The following is a 17,676-nucleotide window of genomic DNA, read 5'->3' on the forward strand; positions in this document are numbered from 1 at the left end:
GGAGGGGCTGCCCTAGGTCTGCGGAGCAGGCTTCCTGGGGGAGAGGCCGGCTGGAGGCCCGCTCTCTGGGGTACGGGGTGGGTTGGGCCGGCCAGGGGAGAAGTGGCAGAAGAAACAGCTTGTGAGGAAAGGGTGAGCCAGCAGCGACGCTTGCTGGCTATTTGTTTAACTCCTTGAGGTCTGGAACCTGCCTCCCTGTCGCCTCAGGTGTGTGTGTGTGTGGTGGTGGTGGTGGGGGGCGGGCGCAGATTGCCCGGCTTCCCGTTCCCACTGGCCCCTCACTCAGCTCTGACTGGGCAGGTGCTTCCCTCCCGAGTCTTCTACCTAAAATGGGGTGCCTCACCCCAGCTGGTTTGTTTCCGTGGATAGAATGTCGACCTGCGGACTGAAGGGTCCCAGGTTTGATTCCGGTCAAGGGCACATGCCCAGGTTTCAGACTCGATCCCGAGTAGGGGGCGTGCAGGAGGCAGCCCATCAGTGATTCTCTCTCATCTCTCGCTCCCTCTCCCTTCCTCTCTTAAGCCAATAAAAACATTTTAAAAAAATAACATAAAATGGGGTGCTGCCCTGGGGATGACTGCAGTGTCGCCTGGATCTCAGTCACTCCCCTGTGGTGGTTGGCTCACGTGTCCTGTTCCTCATGGCTGTGTGATGCTGGGCAAGAGGATGACCTCTCTGAGCCTGCTTTTCCTGTACAGATGAGGATGGTGGTTGGTGTGGGGACCAGAGGTGTGGTCTCTGGGCACAGGAGGCGCTTAATAAGTGGCCATGATGAGGGAGTGTATGATAAACGATTTAAAAAGACTCCTTTAGCGTTGTCAGCGCAAACGTCCCAGTTCTAGGCCCTGGTCCTTGCCTAGCTAACAACAATGAGCGGAGTTTCCCAGGAGTGAAAGATGGAGGGCTGCGGCTGGCGCGAGGGCTCCTGTGGGCTGCGCAGACGAGTGCGGAAGGTGCTGTGCGGCCTGCGAGAACCTGAACCCAGAGTCCACTGAGGGGAGGCTGCCTGCCCGCCCCGGAGCAGTTCCTCCGATGCCTCGTTCATCTGCACTTCTTTTCTGCTCCGCGTTTGGGGTATGGAGGTCCCAGGAACTCCCACTCAGCGCCTAGGAACTCTTAGCGGAACCCATGCCCATGAGCCGTGGCCAGCAGCGAGGGGAGCTGAGCGGTGAAGGAACAGGGCTGGGCCAGCGGAGCCTCGCCGAGGACCAGCTCAGACCCTGCTGGCTGTGTGACCTGGGGCGAGTCACTTCACCCCTCTGTGCCCAGTTCCTTTTTCTGTGATCGTCACTTAAGGGAAGTAGCTAGCATTGCTTAAACTGCCCCGTTTGCTGAGAATTGTTCCATTTAGGCTGCACAGCACGGCCTGGGGTGAGGCTTCTGTGAGCACCTGACGAGCTGGGGCTGGTGTGGCCATGGAGGGGGGTGGAAGTCACCAGCCTTGGACCCTGCAGGGGAAGATGGCCTCTGGTGGCCTCCCTCCAGGCGGTCTGAGCTCAGGGGAGGAGCCGCCTCGGTGCTGGTAGGAGAAGCGGGTCACCTCCGAGCAGTACCGGTAGCCACGGGTGTTGCTGTCATTCAAGGCTCAGAAAAGGAGGCCGCGGCCGCCAGCAGGGGGCCTGGGTGTTGTCCCTCTGGCTCTGAAGGCTTCAGACCACGTGTTCTCTGCTCCTGCCTTTGCCGGCCCGTGGACAGCTCTCCAGCCGGGACAGCGACTCGCTGTTGCCTTTGGTGTTCGTAGTATGTACTTGCAGCGCCGTAAGGAGAGGTATTGTCCCCTCATGGGCCATGAAGTGAGATACATGCCGTTTTCCTTAATTATAACAGTTGCCCCTTGCCAAGCACTTAACCAATGCCAGGGTGCATGCCAGGGGTTGGCAAGCCCACCCGCCCGCCGCCTGTTTTTGTAAATAAAGTTTGATTGGCACCCAGCCCCGTCCATCCCTGTACCTGCTGTCTGTGGCTGCTTTTGCGTTGCGTGGGCAGCTCGGGCAGTGGAGGCAGACACCTGGGAAGCCAGGAGCATTTACTGTCCGGCTGCCGCCTGGTCTGTCTGTCTGTCCTGGATTTGAGTTCATTCAGTCCTGGTCACAAGCCCAGAGGAGAGGCCCTGTGCCTCCCATTTCACAGATGGGCACAGAGAGGCTATGAAAACCAGTCCACGGTCACAGAGCTGGTAGGTGGGGAGCAGGGATTTGAATCCAAGGAGCCTTTATTATTTTTTCGGGGGTGGGGGGGGGGAGGGATTTATATATGTTATTAGCTTCTAATGGAATCTTACCTGTTCGGAGAATGTGGACTGTGTGATACCTATTCCAAAAAATGTGGTGACAATTCCTTAATGGCCTGGGTCGCGACCCTTTCTTAAAATACCTCGTGTTAAGTGTATACCGATACGTCGTTATGGGCGACCTATTCCCCACGTGTATGTGTCCAGGTCAGTGGTGTTACGTGCGCTCGCACTGCCGCACAGCCATCACCCCCTCCACCTCCAGGCCTTCTCCGGCACCGGAACTGGCACTCAGGCTGGTGGCCGTGCCCGCAGCTGCCTTGAGGGAGTTTTGTGGGAAAAGCAGATGCTGGCGCCCATCCGCAGGGCAGCCCAGGGGCTTGGATGGCGCCGTGGGTTGGAATGTTGCCTCTGCCATTTACCACCTCGGATCGTGGCCGAAGCGTCTGCACCTCACATCCCTTCACAGCTCAGTGCCCTTTCTGTGAACTGGGGTTCACCCCGTGCCCGCCTGCCTGTGAAAGTGGAATAAGGGGTGGAGGTGGCGGCTGGAGCAGCGCCCCCTTATTTGGCGTTAGGTCAGTCCTGTCCACGTGGCCCGTGGCGTCCCCTTACCTTTCTGCAGATGCATTGTGTTAAATGTACGATTAATACCTAGTTATGGGCAACACGCTCTCCGCCTTCCCATGTCCTGGAAGCATCTCAGGACCCACCTGCTTCCTAAAACGCGGACCGGGCCCGGAGGACCCAGAGGGTGACCCCCTCGGTGGGTGCAGGCGCCCCGGTCCTCTCCCCCGTGGCCCGGACTTGGCTGAAGGGCCACTTTTGGGAATGAAAGGAGGTTCTGTGAGCGGCCGTGCCAGGACTGCCAAGGCTGCCCATTGTGGCAGGAATGGCCTTGTCCGTGCCAGGTCAGGGGACATGCTGGCCGGCCCGCTGCCCGCGCCTTCGCCGTGGCTGCATTTTGAGCAGGAGCCCCGGGCTGGCCCCCGGCCCCTTGCTCAGGGCTGGAGGGGTGGCCACGCCACTGAGGGTGTCCTGCTGCCCGTGAGGACAGGCTGGCCGCGGGGATGACGTCGGGACAGGCGCCAGTAGCTTTCCGTGTCTTTCCACTTGGACCCTCCGCCTTCCTCTCTCCCCACGTCACCTCACCTCACCCGCTGCTGCTACAGGCTGCAGGCTGCCCCCCTGCTGTTTGCTGGACGCGGGGGGGGGGGGGGGGGCGGCGGTTTGGAACAGGACTACGACCTGCCTCTGCTGTAGAAATCATTCTTTTTTAAAAAATGGGGGTGGAATTCACACAACACAGGGTTCCCAATTTTATTTATTTTAAAATATATTTTATTGATTTTTTACAGAGAGGAAGGGAGAGGGATAGAGAGTTAGAAACATCGATGAGAGAGACACATCGATCAGCTGCCTCCTGCATGCCTCCCACTGGGGATGTGCCTGCAACCCAGGTACATGCCCTTGACCGGAATTGAACCCGGGCCCCTTCAGTCCGCAGGTGGACGCTCCATCCACTGAGCCAAACCGGTCAGGGCCAGCGTTCCCCATTTAAAGTGCAGCATCAGTGGCATTTAGTCCCCTCGCTCTGGTGTAACCGCCGCGTCTGCCGAGTTCTTTCCGTCACCTCACTCGCGTTAAGCAGTCGCTCTGCACCCCGCCCTCAGCCCCTGGCAAGCGCCTGCCATCAGTTCTGCCATCAGCTCCCTGCTCGGGCCTTTCGCATGGATGCAGCCTCATGCGGGGGCCTCGGCGACGGGCTGCTTCCGCTCAGCGTAATGCCCTCAGGGTTCGCCCACGCTGCAGCCTGTCAGCACGTCAGTCCTTTTCGTGGCTGCGTAGTCCTCCGCCGTGTGGCTGCGCTGCATTTTCTTGTCTGTCGATGGCCGTTTGGCTTGTTTCCACCTTTTGGCTGGTTGGTGTGCATCGTGTTTGGAGCAAGACGTCAAGCGTTAAAACTCTCTTTCCGGGACCTCGGCTGCCGGGTTGGTTCTGGGCTCCCACCCCCTCCTCCCACGGCTCGCTCAAAGCCGGGGCGGCGGCTCCCAGCCTTGCCCTCCACATCTGCAGGATGGTTTGCTGCTTCTCGTTTCCCACCAGGAGCGCCTCGAGGCAGGAGGATGGCACAGGGGCCAGCTGAGTGGCCTAGAGAGGCAGCTGGCACGCGCTGGGAGCCTGGTTGCCCTTCTGAGGTTCCTGGAACATGCTGGACCCTCCTGCTTGCCGTCTGGCACGCCTCCCGCCGCCCCGGCCAGAGCTTCTCATCCTTCACGTCGCAGCTGAAATTCCCCTCCACGGAGAGGTCTTCCCGCGGGTCTAGTGGATGCCCGCCTCCCCTCCACGGGCACTCCGTTTGGGCACTCTGCTTCCTTCTGAAATGGGTTTGCGTTCTTGTTTGTGGTCACTCCCCGTCCCTGTGAGCTGGAATGAAAGCCCGGGGGCAGGAGCCGTGTGCGGGCATGCAGTAGGTGCTCCATAAGTAACCCTTGCTGTTGCTTGGAGTCAGATGAGTCTTAACTCCCTGACTGCACCGTCAATCCAGTCTGAAGGCAGATATTGTCAGAACAGGTTAAAAATGCTCCAGCCGTGCGCCGCCTACAGGAGACAGACCTCTTTAGATCCAAAGATATAAATAGATTGAAAGCAAAAGGATGGAAAAAGTTACATCATCGAAGAGCAGCCACAAGAAAGTGGGAGTGACTAGGCTGATGTTATACGAGATAGAGTTAAAATAAAAAAGATAAAGAGAGACATTTTATAACGTTCTCTAAACCTGTGTGCATCTAACAGCAGAGCACCGAAATCCACGAAGGGACTGACCGAGAAATGGTAACTCAACAATAGCAGTTGGGCACTTCAATACCCCACTTTCAGTAACGGGTAGAACAACTGGGCACAAGGGCAACAAGGAAATGGGAAGCTTGAACAGCACCTGCACCGAGCAGACCTAACCGACATCTACAGACGACTCCACCAAGGGCGTCAGGAAGCAGCCGTAGCCGGTTGGGTTCGCTGGATAGTGTGGGACTGCAGGGTCTTGGGTTTGATTCTGGTCAAGGCCATGTTCCTTGGTTGCAGGCTCGATCCCTGGCCCCTGTCATGGCTTGAACAGGAGGCAACCAATCAATGTGTCTCTCTCACATCGATGTTTCTCTCTCTCGGTCTCTCTAAAAAATCATCGGGTGAGGATTAACAATAACAAACAACATCAGAAAGGCTGACGTGGAGGGACAGGGAGGAGGGCTGGGCCTGTCCCTGGTCTCTCCCTATTTGTCTCAGGCTCGTGTTACCCCCCACTTCAGTCCCCTCCCCCCCACCCCCCAGTTCTGGAGTCATTTTCATTACAGAAGCCAGGACACATATGAGCTCTGTGTCCCCTGCCCTTGGCCCGTGCACACAGCGGGCACCCAGGCAGGTGTCTGTGGAGGAGGGAGTGCCTGAGTTCATCAAGCCCCGTGGTGTGGCGGGTGTAGAAAGGACGTGGAAACCACAAGAGAAGTCGCTCTTTGCTCGAACGTCACCGGTCATGCAGCTGAGTCTGGGTGGCGTGATGATGTGACACCTTCCCGCAGAGCTGGGACAGAAATGATGGCTGCAGCCCTTTCTGGGGCTTCTTAAGGGGCCCTGGCACGTTGAGAAAGGGCCGGCGCATCAGAGCAAAGGCTTTGCAGTTCAGCGGGGGGACTTGAGCAAGTCCCATCCCTGCTCTCAGCTGAACGTCTGTCCCTGTGAGAGAGGAACACAGTGCCCGTGTCTGCAGGACCTCGTGCGTGTAAAGACCTGGTGCCTTTGGCTGCCTGGAGAGTGGCAGCGCCCACCCAGGATGCAGGACGCCTGGGCTGAGCTGCCCAGCAAATGCAGTGGTTCGGCCTTTCCTCGCGCGAGGCTGTGCTTCGGTCCCTCCTGGGGCTCTGTCCTCGGGCCTAGCGTGGTACCTGGCACCTGGAAGCCATGTGGCAGAGCAGATAATGTGGACACTGGAGCCGGACCCCCTGGGTCCACCCTGCCACCCCTGCTTGCTAGCTGGTCACCTTGGTCCAGGTCCTGCCCCCCTTCCTGCTGGGACACTGAAATGGGGTATTAGTAACACCCCTGCCACAGGCCTGGGGAATGATTGGTAATTTGGAACAATTCCTGGCACAGGGGCAGCTGCGCGAGCAGGCCCGCTGTTATTCCTGGGGCGTGCTTGTTGGACTGTATTGGAGTCTGTCTGATGGGGGCGGGTGCTGCCATGGGGCTTTATATTTTACTAGAAGCCCGTTGCACAAAGATTTGTGCAATAGGCCTTCCTTCCCCTGGCTGCCGGCACCGGTTTTCCTCCGGAACCCGGCACCCAGGCCTTTGGTCCGGCCACAGCGGAGAAGCCAAGCCTCTTCAGTCTTCAGTCTTCACTCTAGCCGGAGCCTTCAGTCTTCGCTCCTCGCCTGTGTATGCAAATTAACCGCCATCTTTGTTGGGTTAATTTGCATAGTCGCTCTGATTGGCTGGTGGGCATAGCGGAGTGACACCAATTTGCATGTTTCTCTTCTATTAGTGTAGATGATTATTTTTTAGTTATGTTATTTTATTTCTTATTATGGTGCCTTATTTTTCTTGCAGCACAGGTATTGGTTCCCATCACTTCCCCCACCTCAGAGCTTCTCTCCTGCTCAGCACCCAGTGAGACTGCAGTGAGAGGCTAAATAAAAACGGAAACCTCACATGCACCTCCTGTTCCGAAGGAAGTTTCCTCATGTTTTCATGAGGGTGATAAGAACACCTCTCCTTCCTCTATTTGGTGAGAGTTCCACTATGTGGGTTCTGAGTGAGTGGCAGTTTTTACCAGAAATTGTTTGTGTTTGTGAGCATATTTGGGGGGACACTGAAGTCAGTGGTTTCTGATGATATTGGGGGCTTTTCATGAAACTCCTGTTTGATGGAGGTGCTGGGGCTAAGTCAATGGCATTTAATTTGCGGTCAGTATCAGCTGTTCTTGGAGGGCGATGGTCTGGCGTGCGGGAGGAGCCTGGCTGTGCGTTCCTGAAAGTGCCCTTGGGCCCGGCGGGCCTGGTGCAGTGGTTGAGCGTCGACCTATGAACCAGGAGGTCACGGTTCAATTCCCGGTCAGGGCACAGGCCCGGGTTGTGGGCTCAATCCCCAGTGTGGGGCGTGCAAGAAGCAGCCAATCCATGATTCTCTCTCATCATTGATGTTTCTATCTCTCTCTCCCTCTCCCTTCCTCTCTGAAATCACTAAAAATATATTTAAAAAATAAAATAAATGCTCGTGGGTGCCTTCTAAGAGCATGCCAGGCATGGTGCTGGGTCCTGAGGATAGAAAACAAAACTGACGCAATTCTTTGGGCAGCTGGGGCGTGGCCTCCGAGTCAAACAGACCCGGGTTTGAGCCTGACTCTGCCACTTACAAGCTGCAAACACTGGGAAGTGACTTCACCTCTTGAGCCTCAGTTTTCTTATCTGTCAAATGGGATAATACCGTAAGCTGTTTTACAAGAAGGTTTGGAGGGTGGATTGAGGTGGGTATGCCGAGCACATGGCCTGGCATGGACTAGGTTCTTATAAATAGCAGTTCTCAGCTCAGGTGGTGCTTTTAGGGCCTCAGGGCTGGAGTGACAGCCTGAGGGACCCCTGCAGCCTGACTCGGGGCCACCCCTGGGCCACTCGCTCTATGCCTGGCAGAGGGGCAGGGCCACCCGTGGCAGAGGCGCTGTGTCTGAGAACAAGAGGCCTGGTTTCCTGTGGGTGTGTGACTTGGCAGCGTTGTTTCACTGATGGTCCCACCAGGCTTTCTGGAAGGCCACGGGAAGGTCTGTGGATGGGAAGGCTCCCCCAGGCAGGCCCGCCAGCACCTCCCCCCACCCCAGGCTCAGCCCTCCCATCCTATTCCATCCAGTCTGACCCTCAGCTGTGCAGTTTAGGGAGTGCCCCCCCCCCCCCCCCCCCAGTCCCGCAGCTTCTTCAGGTTCCTCTCTAGGCTTCTCAGCCACCACAAGAAGGCAGGAGCAGGAGCCCGAGGCCGGGGTGTCACACAGTTTTCTAACAGTCAGAGTTAGTGCCTCCTGGAGCCTCAGGGGGAGAGCCGCCTCTTTCCACCCACACTGGGGCTTTGGGGGGACAGGGGAGATGGTGGGTTCATAGGAGGCTAAGGTTTGGGGGTGCGCCCTTCGTTCCTTCTTGTGGACCGCTGGACAAGATTTAATTCCATAAAAAAAGCAAAACATGTTGGAAAGCATCAGGTCTTTTCTTTTGTTACCCTCTGAACATATATGCCAATTTAACAAATTACTGGGGTCACCCAGTACCAGCTTTGTAACCAGGCCCTCTTTTTATTTACCGATCTTTTGTGAGAGGGGGGACACATCCATTTGTTGTTCCACTTGAGTCTCATATGTGCCCTGACGGGGATGGAACCCACGACCTTGGCCTATTGGGTCCATGACTCCTTGGGCGGCTTCCTCACTCCTTGCTTCCTTCTCAGGGGTGTCTCCATCCTGGGGGTGGGGCGGGGCCGGAAGCAGTGATGGGCGTGGCCAGGGGGCGGGGCAAGGCTGGGTACAGGAAGCAGGTGCTGGGCGTGACCAGGGGCGGGGCCGGAAGCAGGTGCTGGGCGTGGCCAGGGGGCGGGGCGAGGCTGGGGACAGGAAGCAGGTGCTGGGCGTGACCAGGGGCGGGGCCGGAAGCAGGTGCTGGGCGTGGCCAGGGGGCGGGGCTAGACTGGGGACAGGAAGCAGGTGCTGGGCATGACCAGGGGCGGGGCGGAAGCAGGTGCTGGGCGTGGCCAGGGGGGCGGGGCAAGGCTGGGGACAGGAAGCAGGTGCTGGGCTTGGCCAGGGGGGCGGGGCGAGGCTAGGGACAGGAAGCAGGTGCTGGGCTTGGCCAGGGGGGCGGGGCGAGGCTAGGGACAGGAAGCAGGTGCTGGGCGTGACCAGGGGCGGGGCCGGAAGCAGGTGCTGGGCGTTGCCAGGGGGCGGGGCGAGGCTGGGGACAGGAAGCGGAAAAGGAGGAGTCAGGCTCCCCTTTAAAGGTCAGTGGTGGGCAGTGAGGCCCAGATGCACCTGAAGCGGAAGGGCGGGGTCGGGTTGAGGCTCGGGTTGACCTCCTCTCTGCACAGACTTGACCTTGGGGTGGTGGGAGCTTCACAGGAGAGGGCGGGGTGCGGGGCAGAAGGATGGCCGTGCAGTGAGGCGTGGAGGCCGACGGAGCCCCGAGCTTCCCGGCCCTGCGAAGGCGGTGGTGTGGTTAGCGGCATTGGAGGGGAGGAACGCAGGCATTCTGCTGTGGCTGTTCTCGGGTGACATGACCGGATGCAGGGCGCACAGGCAGTGAGGGATGGAGCCAGGACCCCACCCTGGGTCTGCCCAACATGAAGTCCAGGCTTTTTGGGGAGGCCCGGCCTTCAGGGACAGGAGACCTGGCAATCCTGGAGGGCTTCCTGGAGCAGGGGGCGGCGTGGCTTATAGACCTTCACTCGGCTAAGTGTGCAGCCAGGGCCAGAGCGTGCAGGACGGGGAGTGAGAAGGCTGCCTCACCTCCTGCCTCCCTGTGCGTTTGGACTAGACACACCCTCTCTGGGCCCCGTGTCCCATCTGTACGGCGGGGAGCTGGGGCCAGATGGCCTTGCTTGATGTCTCTTCCATGTCTGGAGCTCACTCCTTCTCACATCGATGTTTGCTAAATATTTCTCCTGTGGGAAGCCTGACGTCTGATAACCAACACCTCTCCCTCCCCAAGGCCCTTGTGTGGTTTCGGGATGCAGGGGGTGTCCAGGCAGGGGTCACAGGTCATGACAAGGGCTGTCCCTGGCCTGCCACTTGGAAAGACTTCAGCTCTTTCTGGCCACCAGGCTGTCAACGCTGCCAGGACATTCGATTACTGGGGGACATGGTGAAGCAAGCCCAGGGCCTGACAGATCTGGGTTCACACCCCCCGTCTTCTGCATGCTCAGTGGAGCCGTGGGCCAGCCTCAGCGCCTCTGTTTTCCCACCTGCAAGCAGGGCGGTGTCACCTCCCAGCCCGTGATCTCCTTGGCCCCGCTGCCCGGTTCTGAGTGGGCGGGTAGGAGTGATGGGAACTGGGTAAATGTGTGGAGAGATTGAAAATAGATTAAAATGTACAATCACTCGAGCTTTAGGAATTCTTCCCTGTCCCATGTTCATATCCCTGTGGCTCACCCGAGGCTTCTTCATCCCCCGCCAGATGAGGGTAGAGTGGCAGGTAGAGAGTTGTCTATGCCGCCAGGGGGCCTCCTCCAGGTAGCCCTCCGTGTGGATCCTGAGCAGCTGGTCTGAAGTGCACAGGTGTCTGACCTTGTCCTCCCAGGCATAAACCTCACCATGGCTCCCTGCTGCCCGTCAGGTCAAGTTCAAGCCCTTTAGGGATTTATCGTGCTTCCTCTCCCACTGGACCTCCAGGCTCGCCAGGCAGCACTGGGCTAGCTCATGGCTTCATCCTCAGCGCCCAGGAGAGTATCTGGCACTGAATTGGTCCTCAGGACGTGGTCATTCTCCTCACCATGGTGTGCACCGAGCAGGGCACCTCATCCTCTAAGAGGAGTTTCGGGTACAGACGTGCGGATAGTCAGTATTACTACTGTCTTACACGGATGAGGGGACTGAGGTTTGGAGAGGACACGGGTCTTGATGGGATTCCACACGATCACTGAATGAACACATGCTCGCTCTCATAACCTGAGAGGATGGCAGGAGGCCGCTGTGACCTTCGCTGGGAACAGAAGTCTGAGCCCTGAGTCCGGAGCCTTTTCCAGGAGCAGACAGCCGAGGGCTGGCAGCAGCCACAGGTGCGGGCAGGTGGTCCAGCAGCGTCCATCTGCCTGGGCGGAGCAGGTGGGAATCGTGCCGGCGCCGCCACCTGGGGGTCCTCCACGGGTCAGGCCACCAGGGTCCCATCACCTCTACGGCGTGTCCGCGGGACTGACAGGGAGGTGCTAGCGGGACTCTTCACTTAGTGCAGCGGTTCTCAACCTGTGGGTCGAGGCCCCTTTGGGGGTCGAACGACCCTTTCACAGGGGTCGCCTAAGGCCATCAGAAAACATATATAATTACATATTGTTTTTGTGATTAATCACTGTGCTTTAATTATGTTCAATTTGTAACAATGAAAGTACATCCTGCATATCAGATATTTACATTACGATTCATAACAGTAGCAACATTACAGTTAGGAAGTAGCAACGAAAATAATTTTATGGTTGGGGGTCACCACCACATGAGGAACTGTATTAAAGGGTCGCGGCATTAGGAGGATTGAGAACCACTGACTTAGCGCCTACCAATTTCTGGACGTTATTTCCCCACCGTGAACATAAAACTATGCAAAGTTAATGAAAGTATAGCAAAAAGGAAAAAGGGACAGTATTCAATGGTCTTCCCACCGCCCTTTGAACTGCTGTTCTAGTCCCTTCCATTCCCGCCCCGAGACAGAGCCGTGGAGAGACCTGTGCCGCCAGAACATTTTACTTTCTATGTGGAATGAGGGGGCCTGTTTCAGAACTCACCCGCTTGTGCCCTGGTTCCATCATTCCTGAGCTGTGTGACCTCGGGCCAGTTCCTCGACCTCTCTGAGCCCGCATGGCCTCAGCAGTCCCTCAGAGAACGCCACTCGCCCCCCGTCAGGGTGCTGCTCTCTGACCAGGGTTGGCCTGGCGGGTGAGGAGAGTGAGGGATCCATGGTGTGGGGAGGGGAGGAACAGCTGGGGCAGGGCCTTTTCCAGGCAAGGAGTTCGGTTTTCACCCCGAGGGCGGTGGGAGCCATGGATGGTCTGCAAATGTAGTTTACTGTTTTCTGACCCTCAGAAAGGTAGTGGGAGTCTCAGGATGAAGGGACCTGGGTCAGGGTGGCTGTGGACGAAGGGGCAGGTGGGGCTGCATGGGGTGGGGCAGAGGGGGAGGAAGTGGCCAGTGGGGGACACATGGTGGTGGTGGTGGTGACAGAAGAAGCTGGTCTCAGCAAGCGTTGAGCAGGAGCTGGGTTCATGGTTTAGCTGGGAATGCCCAGGGACCAGATTGGTGATGAGGGTGTGGGCCAGGTGTGGGGGGCTTCCCGCTCCCAGAAGTCCTTTTTGGAGAGACTTCGGGGAGGTCAGGAGCACCCGTCACTGCTCCAAGGGACCTGCAGGTGGGGAAACTGAGGCCCACAGCGGCTGTGTGACCCCCCCCACCCAGAGGGACTAGGCTGAGAGGTGCGAGCCCAGATCCCCCGCTCTTCTGCGTCATGGCCTGCCGGCTCCCAAGGACGGGGGGGCCCCACCATCAGGTGTGTGGCTTGTGTTGTTTAGACATGAAGCTAGAGGTCAGGGCTGACATCAGCTGGGGACTCTGCCCCTCACGGCCGTGCCCAGAGTCCCTTGCAGCTGGCTGCCCTGTGACCGTTCAAAAGCCGTTCTTTCTCCCCCGACGCTTCTTTTCTTCACTGGATTCTTCTGGGAAAGTGTGTGGTTCAGGGTCCCACCGACAGGGACGCGGCCGCATCCCGCACACAGCTGCTCTTTAATCGGTGCTCGAGTCCTGCTCAGGTCCGGGCGAGGAAAAGAATCCTTGTGCCGCAAGGGACCTTCTGGCGACAGCCGGTGATACAGGAATCTGAACTGTGCCAGCGACCCCACTCCCCGGTTCTGGCCATTGCGTGGTGATTTCTGTCACGACAGCCGTGGTCTTACGGGATGAAAGTCACGGCGTTTCGGGGGAGATGCCATGATTTCTGCAGTGGCTGCCGGATGCTTCATAGGAATAGACCTGTGGGTAGGAGTACAGCTCCACAGCGGGGGAAGGAGGGGAAGGAGAGGTGGACAACGTGAGCCTGGATAAAGGCGTGGGGAGGCCATTGTCCCGCCCTTGGAACTTTTCTGGGGCTTTGAAACTTTGCACAATGACAGGTTTGTAAAGGTGCTGCAGGTGGGGCGCGGCTTAGGGTGGCCACCCGGGCGCCCTGTGGTCTCCGGCCCTTCCACGTCTCGGTCGCCTCAAGGCGGGGAGAACTGCTCACCCCACTCCGCTCTGGGCAGCGTCTCGGGGGCAGTTTGGAAACAGCAGAGGCGTTGGGTAAAAGCCGTTCCTCCCTCTGTAGAGAAATCATTAGTTTTAGACTCTTTGCTACGGACCCACTTGTCTCCCAGTGTTTATTTCTCTCCTTCCCTCACATTTTCCTTGACGTTCTATTGCCCCCTAAAATTGCCGAAGTAGTATTCGTATTAGTTGTTATTATTCAAACAGAGGAGAGAATAAAGAAATAATAGCCCCTCTTCTTCTCCAGCCCCTGGAGGGTCACCAGTGGTAGGTGGAGCCTCCTAACTGTTTCCTGTGCTCATGGAAACACATAAAAACAAGTAGGTAGCTAGTAGGGCTTGGTGTCTTACCCTTTGTCAACCGGTTAGCCTCCTCATTCTCCTTGAAGACACAGCTTGGGGGGCCACCTCCTCCAGGAAGCCCCCCGAGCTCTACACATTGACCTCACTCCATTGCAGTCATCTGATTACGAGCCGTCTCCCCCGCCAGATCTTGAGTAATGTGAGGGCAGCAGCTGTTTCCGGTCACCGTCCACACTGGAGCTGCGAGCCCAGGAGATGCACAGGCAGTGTTTGTGGAGCGAACGGACGGGCAGGGGAGGCGTCCTGGGTGAGGAGGCCACATGAGCGGAGCCTTGCAGGTAAGAGAACTTCCCTTTTTTTTAAAAAAAAAGATTTTTATTGATTTCAGAGAGGAAGGGAGAGGGAGAGAGAGATAGAAACATCATTGATGACAGAGAATCATTGATCGGCTGCCTCCTGCACACCCCCAACTGGGGATCGAGCCTGCAACCCAGGCATGTGCCCTTGACTGGAATCGAGCCCGGGACCTTTCAGTCTGCAGGCAGACGCTCTATCCACTGAGCCACACCAGCTAGGGCAAGAGAGAACTTCTTGTTCTTACACTCCTAGCCTCTGGGAGGAGAGTCCTCAGTGTGCCTGGGGACAGAAGGCCACTTTGGGGAGCATGGCCACCCCACCCCAGGGCCCCGTACCCTGGCCGACTATCCTGGCACTAATGCCCCATGTGGGCTGGGCAGATAGGGTGGCCATTAGCTACCCGAGGGCTGGGTCAGGGCTGTGTCCCTCTTCTCCCCAGGGTCTTGGGGTTCACTGGGGGAAGCACAGGCCAGGGCTGGAGCTGCTCAGGGTTTAAAGGTGGGCATGGCCTGGGCCTTTATCTGCCTAGGATCCTGACTCCTTCCTCCTAATGGTCAAATAAGGCTACACAATGCTGGTTCCATCTGGCAGCGTGGAGGCTGGGGTGGGGGGGAGTGGAGGTAAGGACAGGTAAGTGGAGGCCAGAGTAGGTGAGGAGAGGTCAGGGGAGGCAGGGGAGGTGAAGGGAGGTTGCGGGGGGGGGGGGGGGAGGGAAAGAGGTGAAGGGAGGCGGGGGTGGGGGGGTGGGGGGGTGGGGGGGTGGGGTGAAGGGAGGCCAGGAGAGGTGAATGCAGGCGGGGGGGGGGGGTGAAGGGAGGCCAGGGGAGGTGAATGGGGGGCAGGGGAAGTGAAGGAAGACCGGACAAGTTCAGGGAAGGAGAGTGGGGCTGGCGGGGGCTGGGGAAGCGCAGTCCAGACCACAGGAGAGGCTGAGCACAGAGGTGCGGTGTTTGGGAAGGAGGGATCGGCTTTGTTTTCATGGGGATGACGGGATATGAAAAGCTGACTGTGAGGAGCCCTCGGAGGAAGGTGACACTCTGGCAGCCAGGACAAGGGCGGGGGTTCCGGGGAAGGGAGGGAATGAGGAGGGGTCCAGGGCAGGGAGATTTGGGGATGCGGGCTGGAGACCGATCCCGTCTGGTTCTCAGTTGTTCTTCTGTGGCCTTAATGAAGAAACAATGTGCACTGCCCGCTCCTGAACGCGGCGGCTCACTCCCAGCTGCTTTGGGTTCAGTTATAAATGGGGTCGCCTTCCGGGTTTGCCCAGGGGCTGGTCGTGCTGGTGTAGAGGGCGGGAAGCGCCTGCTTGTTGGCACTCAGCCCTACCCGTCCTAACAGTCCTGCCAGTGCGTTTCCCGCTGCACGTGGTGACCTCACCTTCCCGGGCATGTCTCTCTCCAGCCTCCTCCCTCTCCACTTTCTTGGCCCAAACCCACCCTCTGTGTCTCCACCGATCTCCTCTCCTCCCCCGGCCTCGTGGGAACATCGCACCTTCTCTTCCTAAGAATTCCCTTTGTTCACACAGCCTCCTGCCCACCGGAAGGTGAATAGCTCCATCAGGGCTGTGATGCCAGCCGTGGGGGTCACACTGAGGCCTGCTTTTCACACACGGCAGCTGTGACGAGCCTCCCCCCCCCCCCCCCCGCCGCCTCCAGGCGTGGCTGTGCCACGTTTGCCAGTCCAGCCCCCGGCCACTCCGTCTGTGTGGCTATCTCCTCGTCCGATCACTCCCTGGGGGTAGACTCTCGAAGTGAAGCTATTGAGCAAAAGTGACCCCCAGTTACAAACGGCACAGAAGTTGCCAACTGGCATTCCAGAAAGGCTGTGCCAGCTTGTACCCACCGAGTGCAAACGAGAATAGCAGTTCCCCGAGCCTGCCAACAGCGGATGTTGAAAATCTTTGCCGATGGGGTGAGTGAGGATCCTGGTCCCGGCCCGCGTTCCCTTGGTTACCAGGGAGGCTGAGCATCTTGTCTGTGCACGGCCACGTGCGGTTCCTTTTTTGGGGAATTGCTTCTTTGCTCCTTATACTAATGCTTCTGCTGGCGTGTTGCTTACAGCAGTCTTATCTGTGACAGGTTACGGTGATCTGCTCCCACCTGGTGGGGTGACGTTTTTGCTCTGTGATGTTTTCCTCTGCGGAGGTTTGCCGGGGGTGCCTTGTGTGGCTGCTCGGACTTTCTGCCTCCGTTAATGTTTGTTCTTGGAGATGTTCTTGTTTGGCGGTTTCTCTGTTTATTTCATGTGGTAACCCACCTGAGAGGTGTTCTGCTGTGAGGATCCAGGTGGGCATCCTGTTTCATTGGTTTCTGACAGCTGCTGCACACAGTGGGTCAGCTGCTGCACACAGTGGGTCAGCTGCTGCCCCCCCCCCCCCCAGGTGTGGACTTCCTGTGTCCGTTCTCGGTGTTTGGATTTTCTCTTCCGTCTCATTGATCTCTTGAGCAGCCCGATTTTTATCCCTAAGGAGAGAGACATAAACTTCCAGCTTGAAGTTGTCCAACCAGATTTTCTTTCCTAAATGAAGAAGATGGATTTCCTGTCTGAGCATGGCAGCTACTGTCTGGAGGATCCCACAAGACCCTGTGGGATGGCCCTCCATCCTAGCCCTCTGGAATGTCCTCATCCCTTTTTCCTGCTCAGTCAAATCCCACCCATGGCTGCAAACCCAAACCTTTATTTAACCTACAGACAGCCGCAGGCCACCTCCCCCAGCCACGCCCTGTGCCAGGGCAGCCACAGTCCCGGTGCCCGTCTTCATCACTGCGATGCCTTCTCTGAGATTCCCACCTGGAAGCAGGAAGGGCAGCATCCCCGCTGCCATCCCTGCGCTGGGAGGTTCCTGGCCTCAGTGCCTCGGGTCTGCACTGTGGTCACTGGCGGGAAGCAGGGACACGCCTGGGGAAGCTGGGACATGTGGACACACCGCGTGCTGGGCATTACCTGTCCGCAGTCCTGACAGCATCCCTGGGAGGTGGCCCATTCTTACCGTCCTCGCACACCAGGTTGGGGGACGGAGACAGAGAGTCACCTGGCCAGGGTCCCACATGGGGAAGGAGCAGAGCAGCTGGCAGCTGTCCTGGACAGACCACATGCCAGGGTGGACATCCAGGGGCCGTGGGGCTGGGGTGTCACCGTCTGGCCCAGAACCGCCCTCCCGCCCAGCCTGTGGCCTCCAGGGAAGACGTAGAGCAACCTTCCAGCTGCTGCTGTCAGAAGCTTCCTGGGTGAAGACTGGGGAGCGCCAGTCATTTGCATCGGGCCCTGGGTTTGCATCGGGCCCTGGGTTTGCATCGGCCCTGTGTTTGCAGCGGGCCCTGGGTTGCATCTCAGCAGCAGAGCCTTGGATGACCCGCCTGCTGGGGCTGAACCGAAAGCAGCAGCAGATGGCACTGGGCTCATCTTTGCCAATCAGGAGAAGGGGAATGCACAGCCATCTGTGTGCTGTGTTGGCATCGGACTCTAACTTCTTTATCAGAGTAATGAACTTTGTTAGTTACCGTATTTTTTTAAAAAATATTTTTATTGATGTCAGAGAGGACAGGAAAGGGAGAGAAACATCAATGATGAGACAGAATCACTGATTGGCTGCCTCCTGCAGGCCTCACACTGGGGACTGAGCCCGCAACGCAGCCATGTGCCCTGACCAGGAATTGAACCGTGACCTCCTGATTCATAGGTCAACGCTCAACCACTGAGCCTCACCGGCCGGGCTAGTTACCGTATTTTATTAAATCCGAGGAGGATGCCATCAATCGAGA

At 57.9% G+C, this 17,676-nt stretch overlaps 1 protein-coding gene across 4 annotated transcripts in view; it reads left to right on the top strand.

Moving 5' to 3' along the window:
* JAKMIP1 (janus kinase and microtubule interacting protein 1) overlaps window positions 1-17,676 on the top strand; it is a 68,923-nt gene that overhangs the window by 2,582 nt on the left and 48,665 nt on the right. For 3 of the 4 annotated variants that reach the window (XM_036328531.1, XM_036328511.1, XM_036328539.1), the window contains exon 2: window positions 13,746-13,896. The exons of the other annotated variant lie outside the window; for it this stretch is intronic. The gene's annotated coding sequence lies outside the window, so the exon portion shown is untranslated. The remainder of the gene's footprint in view (window positions 1-13,745; window positions 13,897-17,676) is intronic. 4 annotated transcript variants of the gene reach the window in all.

The sequence above is a fragment of the Myotis myotis genome, unplaced genomic scaffold, assembly GCF_014108235.1.
Source record: "Myotis myotis isolate mMyoMyo1 unplaced genomic scaffold, mMyoMyo1.p scaffold_m19_p_1, whole genome shotgun sequence".
NCBI classification, from domain to species: domain Eukaryota; kingdom Metazoa; phylum Chordata; class Mammalia; order Chiroptera; family Vespertilionidae; genus Myotis; species Myotis myotis.